At 42.2% G+C, this 21,927-nt stretch overlaps 1 protein-coding gene and 1 pseudogene across 4 annotated transcripts in view; one reads left to right on the top strand and one right to left on the bottom strand.

Annotated features, from left to right (window-relative positions):
- Positions 1-21,927, bottom strand: part of UST (uronyl 2-sulfotransferase) — a 421,134-nt gene that overhangs the window by 41,972 nt on the left and 357,235 nt on the right. Inside the window, exons 13-15 of one of the 3 annotated variants that reach the window (XR_004029388.1) lie at positions 14,484-14,551; positions 12,943-13,016; positions 10,657-10,741 (exon numbers count right to left, since the gene is read on the bottom strand). The exons of 1 other annotated variant lie outside the window; for it this stretch is intronic. The gene's annotated coding sequence lies outside the window, so the exon portion shown is untranslated. Of the gene's footprint in view, positions 1-10,656; positions 10,742-12,942; positions 13,017-14,483; positions 14,552-21,927 lie in introns of those variants that run through there. One more of the 3 variants, XR_004029389.1, reaches the window with a different exon arrangement.
- On the top strand, positions 6,975-8,382 carry LOC100597591 (annotated as a pseudogene). The gene has a single exon (XR_178066.3). The product of XR_178066.3 is annotated as a U2 small nuclear ribonucleoprotein B'' pseudogene (transcript).

The raw sequence follows: 21,927 nt of genomic DNA, 5'->3' as shown, positions 1-21,927 counted from the left end.
GGCTTTGTTCGTTTCTTTTAATTCTTTTTTCTCTAAACTTCCCTTCTCGCTTCATTTCATTCATTTCATCTTCCATCACTGATACCCTTTCTTCCAGTTGATCGCATCGACTTCCGAGGCTTCTGCAATCTTCGCATAGTTCTCAAAACTTGGCTTTCAGCTCCATCAGCTCCTTTAAGCTCTTCTCTGCATTGGTTATTCTAGTTATCCATTCATCTAATTTTTTTTCAAAGTTTTTAACTTCTTTGCTATTGTTTTGAATTTCCTCCCGTAGCTCGGAGTAGTTTGATCATCTGAAGCCTTCTTCTCTCAACTTGTCAAAGTCATTCTCCGTCCAGCTTTGTTCTGTTGCTGGTGAGGAACTGTGTTCCTTTGGAGGTGGAGAGGTGCTCTGCTTTTAGGGGTTTCCAGTTTTTCTGCTCTGTTTTTTCCCCATCTTTGTGGTTTTATCTGCTTTTCGTCTTTGATGATGGTGATGTACAGATGGGTTTTTGGTGTGGATGTCCTTTCTGTTTGTTAGTTTTCCGTCTACCAGACAGGACCCTCAGCTGCAGGTCTGTTGGAGTTTGCTAGAGGTCCACTCCAGACCCTGTTTGGCTGGGTGTCAGCAGCGGTGTCTGCAGAACAGTGGATTTTCGTTAGACCGCAAATTCAGCTGTCTGATAGTTCCTCTGGAAGTTTTGTCTCAGAGGAGTACCTGGCCGAGCGAGGTGTCAGTCTGTCCCTACTGGGGGGGTGCCTCCCAGTTAGGCTGCTCGGGGGTCAGGTACCCACTTTGGGAGGCAGGCTGCCCGTTCTCAGATCTCCAGCTGCATGCTGGGAGAACCACTACTCTCTTCAAAGCTGTCTGACAGGGACATTTAAGTCTGCAGAGGTTCCTGCTGACTTTTTGTTTGTCTGTGCCCTGCCCCCAGAGGTGGAGCCTACAGAGGCAGGCAGGCCTCCTTGAGGTGTGGTGGGCTCCACCCAGTTCGAGCTTCCTGGCTGCTTTGTTTACCTAAGCAAGCCTGGGCAATGGTGGGTGCCCCTCCCCCCAGCCTCGCGGCCGCCTTGCTGTTTGATCTCAGACTGCTGTGCTAGCAATCAGTGAGACTCCGTGGGCATAGGACCCTCCAAGCCAGGTGTGGGACACAATCTCCTGGTGTGTCGTTTTCCAAGCCTGTTGGAAAAGCGCAGTATTAGGGTGGGACTGACCCGATTTTCCAGGTGCCGTCTGTTACCCCTTTCTTTGACTAGGAACTCCCTGACCCCTGGCGCTTCCCGAGTGGGGCACTGCCTCGTCCTGCTTCGGCTCACGCACAGTGCACTGCACCGACTGTCCTGCACCCACTGTTTGGCACTCCCTAGTGAGATGAACCCGGTACCTCAAATGGAAATGTAGAAATCACCCGTCTTCTGTGTCGCTCACGCTGGGAGCTGTAGACCGAAGCTGTTCCTATTCGGCCATCTTGGCTCCACCCCGCACCCCACACTTTTCTGGGAGAGCTTAAGTTTCACTGATTCCCGTTTCCAGCGGCTCGATACACAGAATCTTCCTTTCTGTTCCAACTTTTTTCTTCGGTTCCCCACATGAAATAACTTTTGTCAACAGGTATGGTATAGACAAGCCATGTGCTTATTTCTCTTTCAGGCCAAGCACTCCCAAGAGAACTGTGAGACCTGGGGTAGACATGCAGGATGTCTACCTGGGAGGACACGAAAGAACTGGGCATCTTGTGGCCATTTGCTGGGAAATGGCAAAGACCACTATAGACATGGAAGTCCTCTTCTGTGGATCAGTGGCACTGCCCCAAGCCATAGAACAAAGAATGATGACCAGAGAGGGGTATGGGGGCTCCTAATGCTGATGAGGAGTGAGGGATGGGCAAGGAGACCTGAGCCCACAGGATCAGCAGATTGCTACCTCTCCTTCTAGAACCAGAACACAAGGGCCACTGTGGAAATCTTTGCTTGATGGGGATCAGTTTGGGGAGCAGTATACAGACCCTTTCTGCCCCAGTGCCTTTTGCAAATGTTGTTGGGGCAGTGAGGGTCTGTGTACTGCCCCCTGTGTGATTATTAAATGAGTATTAAATCTAAGTCATTTTTAAAAAGAGAGAGTTGTAGAACCACTGATTATAGTTTTTGATGAGCACAAGATAAGTGGCCACCACCTGGAGCTGATGTGACTCTTGCCAGGAGCAAGGCAACTCAGCATTTTGAACCTTTTCTGCCTAACCGTAGTGCAGACCTAGGTATGATTTCTCCTAGCTCTTATAGAATATCTGAACTAGCTAAGGGATCCCTGTTTCTGCCACTGTGGATACCAGCTGTCTGGGGGAGCTATGTCTGTTATATAATCACCAGAGACCCTGGTCTGGGTCACTAGCAGACTCCAGGGAAATTCCTTCTGTAGCACCCAGCCCCTGGGGTTCTGGCCTGATCCCAGGTTCCCTGAGATATGGTGTCTACTCTGCCTTCTCCTCTCCACCCCTGCCCCACCCTTGATGCATGTATCTAAGGAACTTAGGACAATTTGGAACTTTCAGGGCTCAGCACATTGTGGCTGGAAAGAGAATAGGGTTTGGGATCAGACAGACCCGTGCTGGCCATACAGTCTTGTTATTTACATTTTCTAAACCTGTGTCCTCATCTCCCAAATGGAAAAGATAATAGGATTCATTTCCTAGGTTCTCATGAGGCTTCAGGGAGAAAGTGTCTAAAGCACCTGGCACACAGTAGGCTTTTCAATGATGTCCTGTTCCCATGTCATGGTTTCTCTGTGCCCTCAGAAGAGCATGGGACTGAGGGTGTGTGAAGGCTCTGCTTCAGCAACTCAAAACCAAGGGCATCTCAGAGCTAACCTAGGACCCACATTCTGAACCACTGGCAAGTGGAGCAGCTTCCCAGGGAAGCTCCAGGTTGGCCCAATAATAGACTGAATCTGATGAAATTAGAATGGAGCCAGGCCAGCTAGAGAGAAGACAGTAACTAGAAAGTCAGCGGCCTGTCATGAAAACTAAATGGCCCCATCTAGGACAGTAAATAACAATCTGGAGACTTGGGGCAGCATGAAATACCTTTCCGTCTATGCAAGCAATTTACTTCTTGACAGGATCAACATTTTCACATCTCCACTAATGCTAGCAACTGCCACTAAGAAAAATTAAACCTCATGGTTCTTTGAAGCCATTGTTTAGTCAGGTTTCTGTTACTTAGAGCTGAAGATAAACACTAACCAATCCAAGATGGGGTGATGATGAAGAAGGTTCTAGAAATGGAGTAGCAAAATCAATCAAAGAACCAAAGAGATGAGAATGAAAACTTGGTTGGAAGAGATGCAACACTTGGCAATCTGCATTTTGTGGGGAGACAGAGCTTTTATGAACATCCAGAACTCATTTGCATACATCCCTGGGCCAAATGGGTATCTCAGGGAAAGAGAGATCGCAAGTAGCCTGACTGAGCAGCCAGTGCAAGTCCTACATGCAAATTAACACTTTGGGCATATCAGGTTATCGATAATGAACTTTATTTGCCTGGCTTGCCATCCAGGCTGGATCACACCTAGGGACACATAGTATTGCCAGTTTCCTAATATAATCTAATTTTAAACATATTACCATCATTCTGGATGTAACAACGTCCTCTTAGTTTTCCTTTCATAATATCCTGGATGGACTCCACTTGCCTTCCTGGAACCGAGCCCCCGTCGGGCAATGGAAAACCAAAGCTTGAAGCCACAGCCATTTGCTTAACCCAGCACAACTAAGCAGCTGGAAGACCTTGACCAAGCCACTTAAATACCCTGTGCTTCGGGTTTCTCATCTGTCAAAGGACAGCAGCCATCCTGACTTCAGTGGATTGTCATAGAGCGTGGTGGAAAGGGCTTAGCACAAGGCTGGTCACGCTGCAGGGAAAGAACTAATGAGCGGTACCTACTCCCTGCCTTGCCAACTCCCGTGTCTCCCCTAGCTGCTCATACTAAATTGACTCTGAGTTTTACCCTTTTTAAAATCTGACATCAAATCAGGAATTCTGCACTTTGAAACGCTTCCATATGTGGACTCTGCCCGTGCTGGTACCTGAGATTGCTTTCCCATGCATCAAGTGATGAGTTTGGCCCTTTCCTCTCTGCTCCCTGAGTTCCTGAGCTATCACTAATGATTGCTAATGGTCAGCATCCCCCATACTCTGTGAGGCCCTGAGATTAAGACCCTGTTGTGTCTGTTGTTCTATCTCCAGCCCCTAGGACAGTTCTTGATCCATAGTTAATGCTCACAGACTCGTGGAATAAATGAGTGAATGAATGAAGTCCTTGAGCATCTCATAGGTAGCACGGAAATGTCCTAATAAAGGCAAAGGCTCAGAAAACTTTTGTGGAACAAAAACATTTCAGTCCTACCTTCCCAGCTTTGGTGACTCTAATTGCTATGAATTCTTACCACTTCCTTTTTTTTTTTGAGACGGAGTCTAGCTCTGTTGCCAGGCTGGAGTACAGCAGCACGATCTCGTCTCACTGCAACCTCTGCCTCCCGGGTTCAAGCAATTCTGCTGCCTCAGCCACCCAAGTAGCTGGGACTACAGGCGCATGCCACCACATCTGGCTAATTTTTGTATTTTTAGTAGAGACGGAGTTTCACCACATTGGCCAGGATGGTCTCGATCTCTTGACCTCGTGATCTGCCAGCCTCAGCCTCCCAAACACTTCCTTCTTTTCTGCAAGAAAAGTAACCAGGGCAGCACAGAAACCCCCTAGAGCTATACAACCTTGTAACTATGTTTTATAATAGCTCCATTCTTTCACAAACCTTCCTCCTTCCTGACCTACTCAAAGGAGGGAAACTGGGAGCATTATCAAAATATCAGTAGCTTATCTCTGAAAAAAACGTTTTTCCCTGGCTGTCAAATTGAGCACAGCTAAGCACATTTAAGAGATTACAATGGAATCTTGAAATTATACCTTTTAATAGTGACAACTACCACCACAACTGACATTAACAAGCTCCGGGATGTGCCAGGCAGTGTCCTAAGCATTTTGTTTATCAGCTCTTCCCAACAACCTTATGACAGAGGCAACATCAGCATTTTACTGATGAAAAAACCAAGATACAAGGTGGTTAAGAAACTTGCCTAGAGTTACTAGTACCTGATGAAGCTGAGATTTGAATCAAGGCTATCTAATCTAGAACTGGAACTCTTTTTTTTTTTTTTTGAGATGGAGTCTAGCTCTGTCGCCCAGGCTGGAGTGCAGTGGTGCGATCTCGGCTCACTGCAAGCTCTGCCTCCTGGGTTCACACCTTTCTCCTGCCTGAGCCTCCCAAGTAGCTGGGACTACAGGCGTCCACCACCACACCTGGCTAATGTTTTTGTATTTTTAGTAGAGATGGGGTTTCACCATGTTAGCCAGGATGGTCTCAATCTCCTGACCTTGTGATCCACCCGCCTCGGCCTCCCAAAGTGCTGGGATTACAGGCATGAGCCACCGCTCCCGGCCTAGAACTGGAACTCTTAACCACTGAGCTATACCAAAGTTTATTATTATTATTTTGGCCCCAAAATTGGGTAACACTGATCCAATCAAAAGACTTCTTAGTTTTTGGCTTACTGAATAAAACTCCTGAAAGTACACTTTCACATACATGTCACCCCGCTTCCCCCAACTGGGTCTCAAAGATAATATCAAAGCAAAATTCTGCATTAGCTTGCCTAGTCCTGTTATGGCCTAGTAAATGTTTTTCTATTTTGTTTAGAAGAACTTGTAGTCTGGTTCCCACTCTTCTTTCTTTGCATGTTTTACAGAACACATCGTGCTTGCAGAGACAGCAAACCATGCCTGTCTCTTGTGGAGCCCACAGTGCTGTGTGCTTAGTGCGGCAGTTGGGCCAGGAATGAAAACAACTACACCATAGTAACGATCCGTCATTCTGTCCATCTGCTACCCAAGAGGGATCTTAAAATAGTTTCAATTCACCTTTAAAATCCACTGCTCTATGAAGGGCTTGTAATACTTGGCGGCCTTGGAAGCCTGCCTGAGAAGCAGGACCACTATTCGGACTACTGGTGTCCAGCTGTAAGCCTCCTTGGAGGGAAACAAGCCATCCATTCATTGGGCTGTTGTGAAATTTTCCTTCCCCACCAGCCCTCCCAGCCAAGAAGGAGAATACCTGGAGGAATGGCATTCTGAATTTTTGTTCTTCCTAATGTAGGGCCCGAGTTTTTATTTTCTTAATGGCCTACTCTTTTTTTTCTTCCTGCTTAACCCTCTTCTGCTCCAACTCCCCAACCCTACAGCTTTCCCCTTCTTTTAGCTTTTCTTTCTTCAGCTGAGGGATTGGGTGTGAGTCGAGATTTTATGTCTAGAATTTCCAAATTGATTCATGAGGTAACTATCCCCAAACCAGCACAGTTTTAATTAGGGTAGGAGTAATGAAATGGGAGACTCCCTGGACCCCTTTGTGGGACTTGCAACAGGGGTGTGGCTTGTTTGCTCGGCCACCACATGCTCAAACCCCTTACAGGAGGGTAGCATGCAGGTGAGCAGGTGCTGGAGCCAGGGTGAGCACTTTTGGGCTCTGGCCCCATGGCAGTGTCTACGAGTATTACAGTGCTCTTTTAGCCCTGATATCCAGGGATGGCTTAAGTGTTAAACAGCTCAGTGAAGAGTCAGGGTGACAGCCTTTTTGGGTTTCTGCACCCAGTGCATCCCAAATTCTTGCCTTGCATCCAGGAAGAATCAGGTTACATGTACTTGAAAGACAGTGAATGTGGGGATTTTATTAGGTGATGGAGGTGGCTCTCAGTGGGATGGGAAGCTGGAGAGGGGATGGAGTGGGAAGATGATCTTCCCCTGGAGTTCAGCCATCCTGAAGCTGATCTTCTCTCTGACTGCCCCCAGCTGAACTCCTCTCAGGTGCTTCCTCTCTTCTCTCATTCTCTGCCATGCCGCTCTGCTGCTCTGCTGCTCTGCCATGCTTCTGCTCGTGGAGCAGATTTTTATGGGTACAGGATGGGGAGTGTGGTGGGCCAGGGTGGTCTTGGAAAAGGCAACAGCTGGGGGCAAAAACAGGAATGCCCATTCCCATTTAAGGCCTCAGGTGTCCAGGCTTGAGGGTGGGGCCTTTGCTGGGGAACCGCCCTCTACTACCCGGTATTTCCTTGCCTCCTGTCCATATCAGTAGTACGAGTGAAGTGAGACCTTCCTGGGCAAACCCAGACATCTGGTCCCCAGGGTTAGCTCTGGCTCCCCTGAGCAGCACCAAAGAGCATGGAGATGCTCAGCATGTGGCAGTTGGAGAGAACAGCATCACCCTTTGTTGGCTCCTGGTTCTAGTGCCTAATTGTGTTCTAGATCTCAACAGGGCATGGCCAGTGGGGATTAAAACAGGACAGAATATTCTCCTTTTTGCTATTTCCGTTTTTTTAAAGGTTACATTCTCAATACTCTAGTAGTCTAGCCTATCAGATCTCTTGTGTGAATTTGAAAGTTAGATTGCAAAATTTCAATCTCACACATTTTTTTCCATTTTAATTTTAATTTAGGCAGTGAAACCTAGCTTAAAATTAGAGTAGTTTTTGTTTCTTATGGGAGATGGCATAGCCCTTAGATTATTCACTGTCTCTTTCTGAAGAATTTAACGCAAACATGGATATCAGACCAAATCATACAATTTATATCAACAATATGAATGACAAAATTAAAAAGGAAGAATTGAAGAGATTCCTATATGCCCTGTTTTCTCAGTTTGGTCATGTGGTGGACTTTGTGGCTTTAAAGACCATGAAGATGAGGGGCAGGCCTTTGTCATATTTAAGGAACTGGGCTCATCCACAAATGCTTAGAGACAGTTACGAGGATTTCCATTTTATGGTAAACCAATCCGAATACATATGCAGAAACAGATTCGGATATAATATCTGAAATGTGTGGCACTTTTGCTGACAAAGAAAAGAAAAAAGCCAAAACTGTGGAACAGACTGCAACAACCACAAACAAAATGCCTGGCTAGGGAACTCCAAATTCAGCTAATACCCAAGGAAATTCAACACCAAATCCTCAGGTCCTCGATTGTCCTCCAAACTATATTTTATTCCTTAATAACTTAACAGAAGAGACTAATGAGATGATGTTATCTATGCTGTTTAATCAGTTCCCTGGCTTCAAGGAAGTACGTCTAGTACCAGGGAGGCATGACATTGCTTTTGTTGAATTTGAAAATGATGGGCCAGCTGGAACTGCCAGGGATGCTTTACAGGGATTTAAGATTACAACATCCCATGCTATGAAGATCACCTATGCCAAGAAATAACATTTGGGATAGTCATCTTTAAAGGACTTGGTGTTATTTATAGTGTTTGTTTTGCTAACATTTGGTTGGGTCATTGTAATAGAGATTAGGGGAAGTGAAAGTGAAATTTTTGTGACGGACTTAAATTATCTAGTGCTTCTTTAGCTTTGGTGAATTATGAAATATGAAGGCCTTAATTTTGTACAATAAACTTTGATTTGTATTCTGTGAAAAATAAACTTACAGCTATGCTTTATATGCATTCTTTGGGGATAATGCTATCATATCAAGAATATCTTAAAGGTGTAATTGCATATATTCTCACTTGTCACCCACACCAAAGCCATGAGGTAGGTGGCACAGTTGAATCATTTTTGAACATAGAACACGCCACTTTGATTTAAAATCAAATTATGGCAACTAGAGCTGGGCATGGTGGCTCATGCTTGTAATCCCAACATCGTGGGAGGCCGAGGTGGGAGGATCACTTGAGCCCAAGAGTTCAAGACCAGCCTGGGCAACATAGAGAGACCCTTGTCTCTACAGAAAAAGAAAAAATTAGCTAGGCATGGTGGCACAGCTGTAGTCCTAGCTACTTGGGAGTTGGAGGTGGGAGGATGGCTTGAGCTCAGGAGGTTGAGGCTGCAGTAAGTTGTGATCATGCCACTGAACTCCAGCCTGGGCAACAGAACAAGACCTTGTCTCAAAAAAGAAAAAAACAAAAAACAAACACCAATAAATTGTGGCAACTAGGAAGAAAAAGGGTATGGAGAATGAATACCATTAAACATAGTCTTACTGATGACTTTTTTCCATACTTTTGGTTGAAGTATAAACATACAGATATGTCATTCTAAAACCTACCATTTGTTAGGTGTTTTTTGTTCTGAGTAATCATAGTAAGCAGTTATGTTTGCAACCAACAGCCATTTGCACCTGTGCCCCCTGAGTCCCCCGCCCAGAGCCTTGCCAGCAGAGCCACCTGTATTTAATACTGAAAACACTAGCTTTCCCAGCTCCCCTTGTTGCCATCAGCATCTAGTTAAATCCTGGTGAATTAAACCAGAAAGAAAGCCTTCCCTGGAGCTTTTGGAAAAAACCTTCCTCTTTAGTTAAAAGATCTATGCAAGGGAAAATTAGTGCCTCTTCCTTTTGGATACAGACTGAGCTGCAGCAGTTCTCTTGCAACCTCAAAGGGACAATTCTGAGGATAAATGACAACTCACTGAAGGTAGCTGAGCAGAAAGATGACAGTCACCTGGGTTATTTTCCACCTCATTAAGCCACTAAGCCAACATTGAAAATACCTACCTCTGGGCTTCTTGTTTTATGAAAAAAACTAACATCTTTATTTTTCAAATCACATTTAGCATGCTGTTACTTGCATCTAAAAGCATCCTTAATGATTCGCTATATAAATGGTATTGCTGTAGTTCACTATCAAACTTAATTTCCTTTCTATAGGAAACTTTTTGTAACATTTCTCTTAATCTCTTGAAATTAAACATCTAGGTAACAAAACTTCTAAACATAACTTTGAAATTCAATAGAATATTTTTACCGGAATATAAATGAGAAATGTTAAAAAACAGTTTTAAAGAACAATATACATTTAAGTATGTAATGCTTGGGTACAACTACAACAGAAGGCATGATAAAGTAGTCAGAGCTTGTATACCTATGTAGAATCACTGAATATAATGGCTCTCACATGTAGCAGGATACAGGTGTGCTTCGCTGGTGGCTCAAATTCCAACAGAGGTATAGACATTAGTATTGAGATTTTTCAAAAGGTGAACAGCTCTTTGTAAAGTTCCAACTGAACAATCTACAATCTCACATGGACTTATGTGGTAGCTGCATTTTTGGAAAATTCAGTGTACATTTAGAACTGTACAAAAATTACTTTGTAACACAGAGTTAGGATCCAGAATCACAGATCTATAAATATGTTTTCACCTACATGAATATCTGATGGTACAATTGGGAGCCAGGTGAGACTTTGGACAATTCTTTGCAATGCAGAATTAGCCTAGACATTGCAACATGTCTGGTGTCTCACCCAATAAACACTGACGTTGGCCCCCTGATTATTGTGACAACCAAAACATGCCCCCATAGGTTTAGAAAGCATCCTCTGGGGACAGTCCTGCAACCATCTCCCTCACCACAGAGGACAATGTCCTGGGGCAGACACTCTTGGTTGTTTGCTCTGCATAGATGTCAGAAGCACTCCTTATTTCTGACTCTGCAAGTCTTAGACATGCTTCCATGGATGGGTAGGTGGAGGGAAAGTACAGAAGCAAATGGTGGATTGCTTAGGATCGGTGCCATTGCTGAATTTCAAGAGTCACTGGTTCATTGCTTTCTCGGTTTGTGTGCATTTTTTTCAAGGGATCCCCACTATGTGCAAGGAATGATGGTAGACACAGAGTTGACTAAGATTTCCTTCCTGCCCTCAGGGAGGTAGAAGACTAAAATAGAAGCAAAGTATCAAATTTTAAGATGGCGCCGGTGTTCTTAGCCTGAGGTCCCAGGAATGTGCTTCAGGGGATCCTCTAAAACTCTTGAAATTACAGACAACAATGCATGTATGTTTGTGTGTGTGTGTGTGTGTGTGTGTGTGTATTTTTTTGAATAAAGGGTGTGTAGATTTAATCATATTCTCAAAGAATTCCAATACACAATAAAGGTTACAGCTGATGCACAGGGCAGGCTGATACACAGGTGGCAGCCTATTTGATGGATTTTTGGAAGTTGCCCCCTGCTCCAAATATCTCTTTTACTCATATTTCTTTCACTGAACTTCTACCAATAGAGATTCATTCTAATGAATGGATAGTTAGCATGGATCTCTCCAACAGTGACACTCCAACAACTTTCAAGAAATGTCGGCCGGGCGCGGTGGCTCACGCTTGTAATCCCAGCACTTTGGGAGGCCGAGGCGGGCGGATCACGAGGTCAGGAGATCAAGACCACGGTGAAACCCCGTCTCTACTAAAAATACAAAAAATTAGCCGGGCGTGGTGGCGGGTGCCTGTAGTCCCAGCTACTCGGAGAGGCTGAGGCAGGAGAATGGCGTGAACCCGGGAGGCGGAGGTTGCAGTGAGCCGAGATTGCGCCACTGCACTCCAGCCTGGGGGACAGAGCGAGACTCCGTCTCAAAAAAAAAAAAAAAAAAAAAAAAAAAAGGAAATGTCGGTTGAGCTTCTGCTGAGTATCAGGCATTGACCTAAGGACCAGGGATGCAGCAGTGAACAGAATGGAGCTCGCAGCCTGGTGAAGGAGCTGGAGTGGGAGCAATATGCAGATACGGGGAGCACTGAGGGGCAACTTGACCCCAAGGCAGTGGAGAGGTTCTCAGGAAGAGACAAGCGATCCTGGGCTGTGCTGATGTAGCTTGAGTAACAGCTAGCTGTCTTGTGTGAACAGAGGGTCCCAGTCCATGAGGACACTGCCTTGGGCCTGAGAACACTGCCGTGGGCCTGTGGATGCGGACAGGCTGCTGAGGCCGGAGGTGGAAAGCCTCTTCCTGCATTGGGCCTCAGCCGTGCCTCAGTTTTGCTTGGGTTGGCCTCTGGGGGAACAGGTGGGCCTTGCAGGATGACCCTGATAGCATTATCTGCATTTTGGTGTGTATTTAAGATTCCAGTTCACACGGGCTTCTAGTCATATGCTGCAAGAGTGTTTGTAAAGCAGACTGCAGACTCTCTGGGATTGAAGGGTGAAGGGGGAGGGAGGTTTATAACCTGGAAACTATGTGCTGACTGTGGCCCTGTTGAGATGCAGTGTGGTTTCTATAGGGTTCCTTCTGGACCTCATACATTTCAGTTTCCCCTGGAACAAGGCCTTTGCTGAGAAGGAAAACATACACTGGCCATGAAAATGCAGAAGCACTCCCTGGGTTGCTCCAAGCAGCTCTCTAAGCGGAGGCTTAGCTTGTCCTGAGGCCATCTTGTCTTTGGAAACCCTAACTAAGCAAAACACATATCTTTTTATGCCTTCCCTTTCTTTACACAGACATTGACTAAAAAGGAGCAGGAATAACTGCCAATTCAGTAGGCTCCTTGCTCTTTTGTGCATTTTAAAGGCATTTGGTGTTTGGGATTTGGAAGAAAATCATGAGAACTGAGAAGCTCTGGCTGTCTTGGCGGGAAGCAGGCTCATTGTTTGCAGAGAGAGCTGGTTTCCATGGTTTTGGACTACAGACAGCTGCGTTTTTTTGTTTTTGTTTTTTTTTTTTTAAAGTAGTTTCTACTTGCAATTGGATCTAATAAATAGTCAAGGTAGCCAGTCTCCCAACAGCAAAAGGTCTTTGAGTTATTTGGAAACACCCTAGTATGTTATCATTCACGACCAACTGTACCTGGTTTTTAGTTATTAAAAGTCATGCATTCTCTCAGGATAGGGCCTGTTTGACCCAAATTCTGCTTTATCGAGGGCAGCCAATTATATTTCAGGCTTAAGGTTCTAGTCTTAAAAGTAAACACATTCCTTTCTTTTAAACGACAGGAGACTTGGGATGGTCTGGGATAGGAACGCAGGGTGGGGACCTGCAGTCCTGCAGGCCTGAGAGACAAGTGCTGGAGCTGAGGCCGTGGGAGGCTCATGGCTTCCCCTCCTCCCCTAGGCCCGCCGGCACAGCAACCATATAGTGCACTGTAGGGAAACTAACATGTGAAAAGTGGCCATTTTGCTTCTGTCACTGAAGTAGGACACAGGACAAACTTTTGCTTCTTTTTTCATGACCTATAAAGAAGAACAAATTAAACTAAAATGAAAATAACATTTTTCAGCTGGGCGCAGTGGCTCCTGCCTATAATTTCAGCACTTTGGGAGGCCGAAGCAGGCAGATCACTTGAGGTCAGGAGTTCGAGACTAGCTTGTGGTGAAACCCCATCTCTACTAAAAATGCATCTCATGCTGAGGCACGAGAATCGCTTGAACTTGGGAGGTGGAGGCTGCAGTGAGCCGAGATGGTGCCACTGCACTCCAGCCTGGGTGACAGAGCGAGACTTCATCTCAAAAAAAAAGAAAAGAAAGAACTTTTTTTTTTTTTAAATTGGGACACTGGCTTGGAATTTAGAGGGATCAGGTAATGAATATAACAATTTCCACTGTTAGCAGCAATATTAAAGCAATTACAGGGTCCCTTGTATCTCCAGCAGCAGGCTTGGCATAGTGGATGGAACAGTGAGAAAGTCTAGGTCTCACCAGCATGCCAACATTACCTGTGGCCCTTACAACCTTTTAGCAGAAACCTATACTCTTTCTAAACAAGGGTGAATTGTGTGCTTATGCTTAAAACCTTTCATGCTGCCCCAAAAAATCTTTTGTAGGATGTTATGTTCTTTTCTCCCTTTGCTGAACTTATGGTTGGTGTTCTGGCTTGCTTTTTATTTTGTTGGCTTTATTATCATTGGCCCTTTGGTTGCTATTAGATTTTCTTCTGTCTAGATCTTGCTTTCCAACTGGATTTTTAGTCCTTTGGGATCAGAGACTACCAGATCATTTAATTTTCTAATGTGTTCTGTTTCCCCACCTAAGATGGATTTCTGAGTCTGGCTCAAAACCAACTGGGAATACGTCAGACTTTCCTTCCAATGACACTTTCGTCAAACAGAACGAGAGATAACCCTTTCCCCATCTTCTTTAAGCATCATGGTTGCTGTGGGTTAGCAGTTTCTTAGGATCACTTATACACAAATTTACCACAAAATGTATAAACTGCAGAATGGAATCTATTGGAGAGCCTTGGTAGAATTAGATTAATGGTGGCCAGGCGCGGTGGCTCACGCTTGTAATCCCAGCACTTTGGGAGGCCGAGGCGGGCGAATCACGAGGTCAGGAGATTGAGACCACGGTGAAACCCCGTCTCTACTAAAAAATATAAAAAATTAGCCGGGCGTGGTGGCGGGCACCTGTAGTCCCAGCTACTCGGAGAGGCTGAGGCAGGAGAATGGCGTGAACCCGGGAGGCAGAGCTTGCAGTGAGCTGAGATTGCGCCACTGAACTCCAGCCTGGGTGACAGAGCGAGACTCTGTCTCAAAAAAAAAAAAAAAAGAATTAGATTAATGGTGACTTAGAGTGGGATTGGAGAAGCTAAGGAGGGGCTGATGCTTTAATCAGTGCTGTAAGCACTACAACAACTTGTTTTTTTTGCAGCCACTGCCTGTCCTTTTGGCTAGAACAAGATTTCTCTCCTAAGTGACTTACATTTTCTCACTCTCAGTGGAAGATACATTTGGCTCAGGAACCATTATTTCTCTTCCTTGGGGACCAATCTGAAAGTAAAAATATTAATCATCTTCATAATCACAGATATTTCTTTTCATGTAACAGAGCACTAAACCCTTCACGGCCAGGTAGATATGTTCAAATTAATTTGACTCACCCTGAAAAGAGAATTCCTGGGAGAAGAAGAAACTCAAAGATGTGCCCTCCAGGGTGAGGGTCCCAAAGACCTTCGGCCCAAACCCATTCTCGCCCCCCTGCAAACTCTGTAGCTTGGTTGACAGATGTGGTCCAGACTCAGGAAGATTGTCCTTAACCTAATCCAATCTTGTAAAATGATATATAAGTCACTTTCTCAAGTACACTTTCAGGTAATCAATACCATTTAAAAAAAAAACTCATTGCAAGCTCAATGATAACATGTTAAAATTAGCGCATTTAATGTTGCTTTCAATTTATCGGAAATCTGAGTCACTGCTATGGTGAAATAAAAAGTGTCTACCTGTAGTCTATTGATGTGTGTAAGAGAAGATGATAGATGGGAAGGTAGATAAGAGTGAAGAGGAGAGTGGATGATAGGATAGAAGAGGAGGGAACAGGAAGGGACAGGGGCGAAACGGCAAGTAGACACACGCATGTATGGAACTGGTAAAAAAAAAAAAAAAAAAAAAAAAAAGCAGCCCCCACAGCATGCCTGCAAGTGAGAATTGATTTTAGTCACCTCCCTTTTTCTAATATTCAATGTCTTCTGCAACTAGGAATACTAGTACATGATGTATGGTGTATGGAATTTGGTATCAGAAGATCTCGATTTGAATCCCGGCTCTGCTTTCTTCTAAGCAGTGTGAGTTCAGGTAATTTACTTCATTTCTTGCATCTGAGTGGCCATGTGTGTGAAATACAGATAATACCCCCTCAGAATTACTGTAAGGACTCAACTATTAGGTTGATGCAAAAGTAATTGCCATTTTTGAAATGACTTTTAATGTCAAGACTACAATTACTTTCGCATCAACCTAATAGCATGTGTACCTTATGACCATCATAGAATGCTAGTTATTATCACATCCAGAGTCCTCTTAAAAGAGTCTTGTTGCTCTCTAAGAACTTACCTGCCTTGAACACAAATAACGGATATAAAATAGGTACTCTTCATTGTGTGTTTCACTATACAGAGAAACTTTAATATCTTGAAAGAACCTGAATAAGCAAAGATGTAATCATATTTTGAAAAGTGTTAACATGTATTCCTGTAAAATGTGAAAAAATGTACTCATTTAATATATATTTTTATTTTAAAAAGTTTTTTTAATTTTTTATTATTATACTTTAGGTTTTAGGGTACATGTGCACAATGTGCAGGTTTGTTACATATGTATCCATGTGCCATGTTGTTTTGCTGCACCCATTAACTCATCATTTAGCATTAGGTATATCTCCTAATGCTGTCCCTCCCCCCTCCCCCCACCCCACAACAGTCCCCAGAGTGTGATGTTCCCCTTCCTGTGTCCATGAGATCTCATTGTTCAATTCCCACCTATGAGTGACAACATGCGGTGTTTGGTTTTTTGTCCTTGCGATAGTTTACTGAGAATGATGTTTTCCAGTTTCATCTATGTCCCTACAAAGGACATGAACTCATCATTTTTTATGGCTGCATAGTATTCCATGGTGTATATGTGCCACATTTTCTTAATCCAGTCTATCGTTGTTGGACATTTGGGTTGGTTCCAAGTCTTTGCTATTGTGAATAGTGCCGCAATAAACATACGTGTGCATGTGTCTTTATAGCAGCATGATTTATAGTCCTTTGGGCATATACCCAGTAATGGGATGGCTGGGTCAAATGGTATTTCTAGTTCTAGATCCCTGAGGAATCGCCACACTGACTTCCACAATGGTTGAACTAGTTTACAGTCCCACCAACAGTGTAAAAGTGTTCCTATTTCTCCACATCCTCTCCAGGACCTGTTGTTTCCTGACTTTTTAATGATGGCCATTCTAACTGGTGTGAGATGGTATCTCACTGTGGTTTTGATTTGCATTTCTCTGATGGCCAGTGATGATGAGCATTTTTTCATGTGTTTTTTGGCTGCATAAATGTCTTCTTTTGAGAAGTGTCTGTTCATGTCCTTTGCCCACTTTTTGATGGGGTTGTTTGTTTAAAAGTTTTAAAATTGTATATAGTTGGGGGTTACAAGTGCAGATTTCTTCCATGCATACATTGCACAGGGTGAAGTCTAGGCTTTTAGTGTGCCCATCACCAAAATAGCGAACATTTTACCCAATAGGTAAGTTTCCAACCCTCACCCTCTCACCCCTTCCCACCTTTTGTCATCTCCAATGTCTATTCCACTCTGTGTGTCCATGTGTATCCATTATTCAGCTCCCACTTCTAAGTGAGAATATGTGATGTTTGACTTTCTGTTTCTGAGTTATTTCACTTAGGATAATGGCCTCCAGTTCCATCCATGGATGTTTCATCCATATTGCTGCAAAAGACATGACTTCGTTCTTTTTTATGGCTAAGTAGTATTCACACACACCACAGAATACTACTCAGTCATAAAAAAAGAATAAAGTTATATATATATCTCTTTTGGATATATATGTGTGTGTATATATATATATATACACGTGTATATATATATATACATATGTATATATATATATACACATATGAATATATGTATGAGATCTAAAAATGTGAGCTCTAGATATAGATTTTCTTCGTTCAGTCTACCATTGATGGAGTTAGGTTGATTCTATATCTTTGCTGTTGTGTTTGTGCTGCAATAAACACATAAGTGCAGGTATCTTTTTTTTTTTTTTTGAGACAGAGTCTTGCACCATCACCCAGGCTGAAGTGCAGTGGCGCAATCTCGGCTCATGGCAACCTCTGCCTCCCAAGTTCTAGTGATTCTTCTGCCTCAGCCTCCCAAGTAGCTGGGATTATAGGCATCCACCACCACGACCGGCTAATTTTTTTTGTATTCTTAGTAGAGACAGGGTTTCACCATGTTGGCCAGGCTGGTCTTGAACTCCTGACCTCAGGGATCCACCCACCTCAGCCTCCCAAAGTGCTGGAATTACAGGTGTGAGCCACTGTGCCCAGTCGGTATTTTTTTGATATAATAATATTTTTCCCTTCATGTAAATACCTAGTAGTGGGATTGTGGATTGAATAATAGTTCTATTTTTAGTTCTTTGATAAAGTTTCATACTGTTTTCCATGGTGGTTGCTCTAATTTACATTCCCATCAACAATGTATAAGCATTTCCTTTTCTCCACATCCTCACCCACATCTACTGTTTTTAGCAGTTTTAATAATAATAATAACCATACTGACTGGTGTAAGGTGGTATCTTATTGTGGTTTTAATTTGTATTTCTCTGATGATTAGTGAGGTGAGCATATTTTAATGTTTGTTGGCCACTTTATGTCTTTTTTTTTTGAGACGGAGTCTTGCTCTGTTGCCCAGGCTGGAGTGCAGTGGCGCAATCTCAGCTCACCACAACCTCTGCCTCCCAGGTTCAAGCGATTCTCCTGCCTCAGCCTCTCTAGTAGTTGGGACTACAGGTGTGCACCACCATGCCCGGCTAATTTTTGTATTTTTAGTAGAGACGGGGTTTCATTATGTTGGCCAGGCTGGTCTCAAACTCCTGACCTTGTGACCTGCCCACCTTGGCCTCCCAAAGTGCTGGGATTACAGGCGTGAGCCACTGAGCCTGGCCTCACTTTATGTCTTCTTTTGAGGAATGTCTATTCATGTCCTATGCCCACTTTTTCATGAGGTTATTTGCTTTTTTCTTGTTGAGTTGTTTGAGTTCCTTGTAGATTCTGGATATTAGCTCTTTGTTGGATGCGTAGTTTGCAAATACTTTTCCCATTCTGTAGGTTGTCTGTTTACTCTGTTGTTTCTTTTGCTGTGCAGAAGCTTTTTAGTTTAATTAAGTCCCATTTGTCTACCTTTGTTTTTATTGTGTTTGCTTTTCAGGACTTGGTCATAAATTCTTTATCTAGGCCAATGTTCAGAAGCATTTTTCCTAGGTTTTCTTATTTTTAAGAAAACGAGGGTTTTTATAGTATCAGGTCTTATGTTTAGGTTGTTCATCTATCTTGTGTTAATTTTCATATATGGTGAGAGATACGGATCCAGTTTCATTCTTCTGCATATGGCTATCCAATTTTGCTGGCACCATTTATCAAATAGAATGTCACTTCCCCAATGTACATTTTTGCTGACTTTGTCAAAGATCACTTGGTTGTAGGGATGTGGCTTTATTTCTGGGTTCTCTATTCTGTTCCATTGATATATGTGTTTATTTTTATAACAGTACCACACTGTTTTGGTTACTATAGCCCTTGTAGTATAACTGAAAGTCAGGTAATGTGATGCCTCCAGCTTTGTTCTTTGTGCTTAGGATTACTTTCATTATTTGGGCTCTTTTCTGGTTCCATGTGAATTTTAGGATCATTTTTTCTAATTCTGTGAAAAATGACATTGGTAATTTGACAGGAATTGCATTGACTCTGTAGATTGCTTTGGGTACTATGGTCATTTTAACAATATTGATTTTTTCTGTTCATGAGCACGGGATGGCTTGGCTGTCAAAATCTCATCTTGAATTCTAATTCTCATAGTCCCCACATCAAGGGAGAGACCAGGTGCGGGTGATTGAATCATGGGGGTGGTTTCCCCCATGCTGTTCTCATGATAGTGAGTGAGTTCTCATGAGATCTGATAGTTTTATAAGGAACTCTTCCCCCTTTGCTGGGCACTTCTCCTTCCTGCTGCCTTGTGAAGAAAGTGCCTTTCTTCCCCTTTGCCTTCCACCATGATTGTAAATTTCCTGAGGCCCCCCCAGCCAGGCTGAACTGTGAGTCAATTAAACCTCTTTCCTTTATAAAATTACCCAGACTTGGGCAGTTGCTTATAGCAGTGTGAAAACGAACTAATACAGGATGTTTTTCCATTTGTTTGTGTCATCTATGATTTCTTTCATCAGTGTTTTGTCATTCTCCTTATAGAGACCATTATTCTCCTTGGTTAAACATATTCTTATAGCTATTGTAAATGGGATTGCTTTCTTGATTTGGTCCTTGCCTAGGTCATGATTGTTGTATAGAAATGTGTCTGATTTCTGTACAGAAATTTTGTATCCTAAAACTTCACTAAATTCATTTATCAAATCTAAGAATTTTTTGGCTAGAGTCATTTAGGGTTTTCTAGATATAAGATTAATCATCAGCAAAAAGGGGTAATTTGACTTCTTCTTTTCTGATTTTGATGCCTTTTATCTTTTTTTTTTTTTCTTTTGCCTGACTGCACTGGTGAGGACTTCCACTGCTATGTTGAATAAGAATGATGAAAGTGGACATCCTTGTCTTGTTCCAGTTCTTATAGGGAATGCTTTCAACTTTTCCCCATTAAATATGATGTTGGTTGTGGGTTTGTTGTATGTGGCGTTTATTATGTTGGGGTAAATTCTTTCCAGGCCTAGGTTCTTTTCATCTTTCTTGAAGATTTTTATCACTAAGGCATGCTGAATTTTATTGAATGCTTTTTCTGCATCTATTGAGATAATTATATGGTTTTTGCCCTTAATTCTGTTTATTCGATGTATCACATTTATTGATTTTCATATGTTGAAACATCCTTACATCCCCGGGATACAACCCAACTGATTATAGTGTATTAACTTTTTGATGCAATGTAGGATTTGATTTACTACTATTTTGTGGAAGATTTTTTCATTTACATCCATCAGGGATATTGATCTGTAGTTTTATTTTTGTGTTGTGCCATTGTCTGGTTTTAGTATCAGGTTGATACTGGCCTTGTAGAATGAGTTAGGGAGAATACCTCACTCCTTAAATTTTTTTAAAAATAATTTCAGGAGGATTGGTATTAGTTCTTCTTTGTATGTTTGGTACAATTTGGCCGTGAATCCATCTGGTCCTGGGCTTTTTTTGTTGGAAGATTTTTTACATTACTGCTTCAATTTTACTACTTATTATTGCTCCATTCAGGAGTCCTATTTCTTCCTGTTTCAATCTCAGGAGGCTGGTGTGTTTCCAGTAATTTGTCCATTTCCTCTAGGTTTTCTAGTTTGTGAGCATATAGCTGTTCATACAGCAATAATAATAGTCTCTGCTGAGGCTATTATTTCTTTTTCTTTTTGTATTTCTGTGGTATCAATTGTAATGTCTCCTTTTTCATTTCTGATTGTGTTTATTTGGATCTTCTCTCCTTTTTCTTGGTTATTCTAGCTAGTGGGTTATCAATTTTGTTTATCTTTTTGAAGAACCAACTTTTCATTTCATTGATCCTTTATATTATTTTGGTCTCTGTTTCATTTAGTCCTGCTCTGATCTTTGTTATGTCTTTTCTTCTGCTAACTTTGGCTTTATTTTGTTCTTGCTTTTCTATTTCCTTGAGGTGCAACATTGGGTTGTTATTTGTTATTTTTACTTTTTTTCAAAGTATTTTTTAATTTTAATTTTTGTGGATACATAGTAGGTGTATATATTTATGGGTTATGTGAGATGTTTTGATATAGGCATGTAATGCATAATAATATTATGTAAAATGGGGGTATCCATCCCTTCAAGTATTTATCCTTTGTGTTACAAACAATCCAGTTATGCTCTTTTAGTTATTTTAAAATGTACAATTAAATTATTATTGACTATAATCACCCTGCTATTCTACTTCTTGATGTAGGCATTTAATACCATAAATTTAACTCTTAGCACTGCTTTTGCTGTATCTCACAGGTTTTGGAATGTTTTATTTTCATTTTCATTTATTTTGAAAAATATCTTAATTTCTGTCTTAATTTTTTCATTGATACAGTGAGTCTTCTGGAGCATGAATTTTAATGTCCACATGTTTGTATGAGAAAGCTCTAAAGTACCTCTTGGTATTGATTTCTAGCTTTATTCCACTGTGATGCAGAAAGATACTTGATGGAATTTTGATTTTTAAAAACTTGTTCAGAATTGTTTTGTGGCCTAACGTGGTCTGTCTTGGAGAACGTTTCATGTGCTGATGAAAAGAATGTGTATTCTGTAGTTTTGGGGTAAAATGTTTAATAAATGTCTGTTAAGTTCATTTGGTCTGAAATCCAATTTATCCCAATGTTTTTTGTTAATTTTCTGTCTTGACAGTCTGTCTAGTGCTGTGAGTTAGGTGTTAAAGTGGTCCCCTCTTATTTGTATTGCTTTCTTTCTTTCTTTCTTTAGGTCTAGTAATATTTATTTTATGAATTAAAGTCCTACAATGTTGAGTGCTACATATTTAGAATTATTATATTCTCCTGTTGAGGATCCCTTTATCATTACATAATGACCTCCTTTGTCTTTTTCTAAATTGTTTTTTATTTAAAGTCTGTTTTATCTGTTATCCATATAGCTACTCGT

Source organism: Nomascus leucogenys, chromosome 3 (assembly GCF_006542625.1).
Source record: "Nomascus leucogenys isolate Asia chromosome 3, Asia_NLE_v1, whole genome shotgun sequence".
NCBI lineage: Eukaryota > Metazoa > Chordata > Mammalia > Primates > Hylobatidae > Nomascus > Nomascus leucogenys.
The sequence above is the reverse complement of the archived record's forward strand: the minus strand, read 5'-3'. Positions and strand labels throughout refer to the sequence as shown.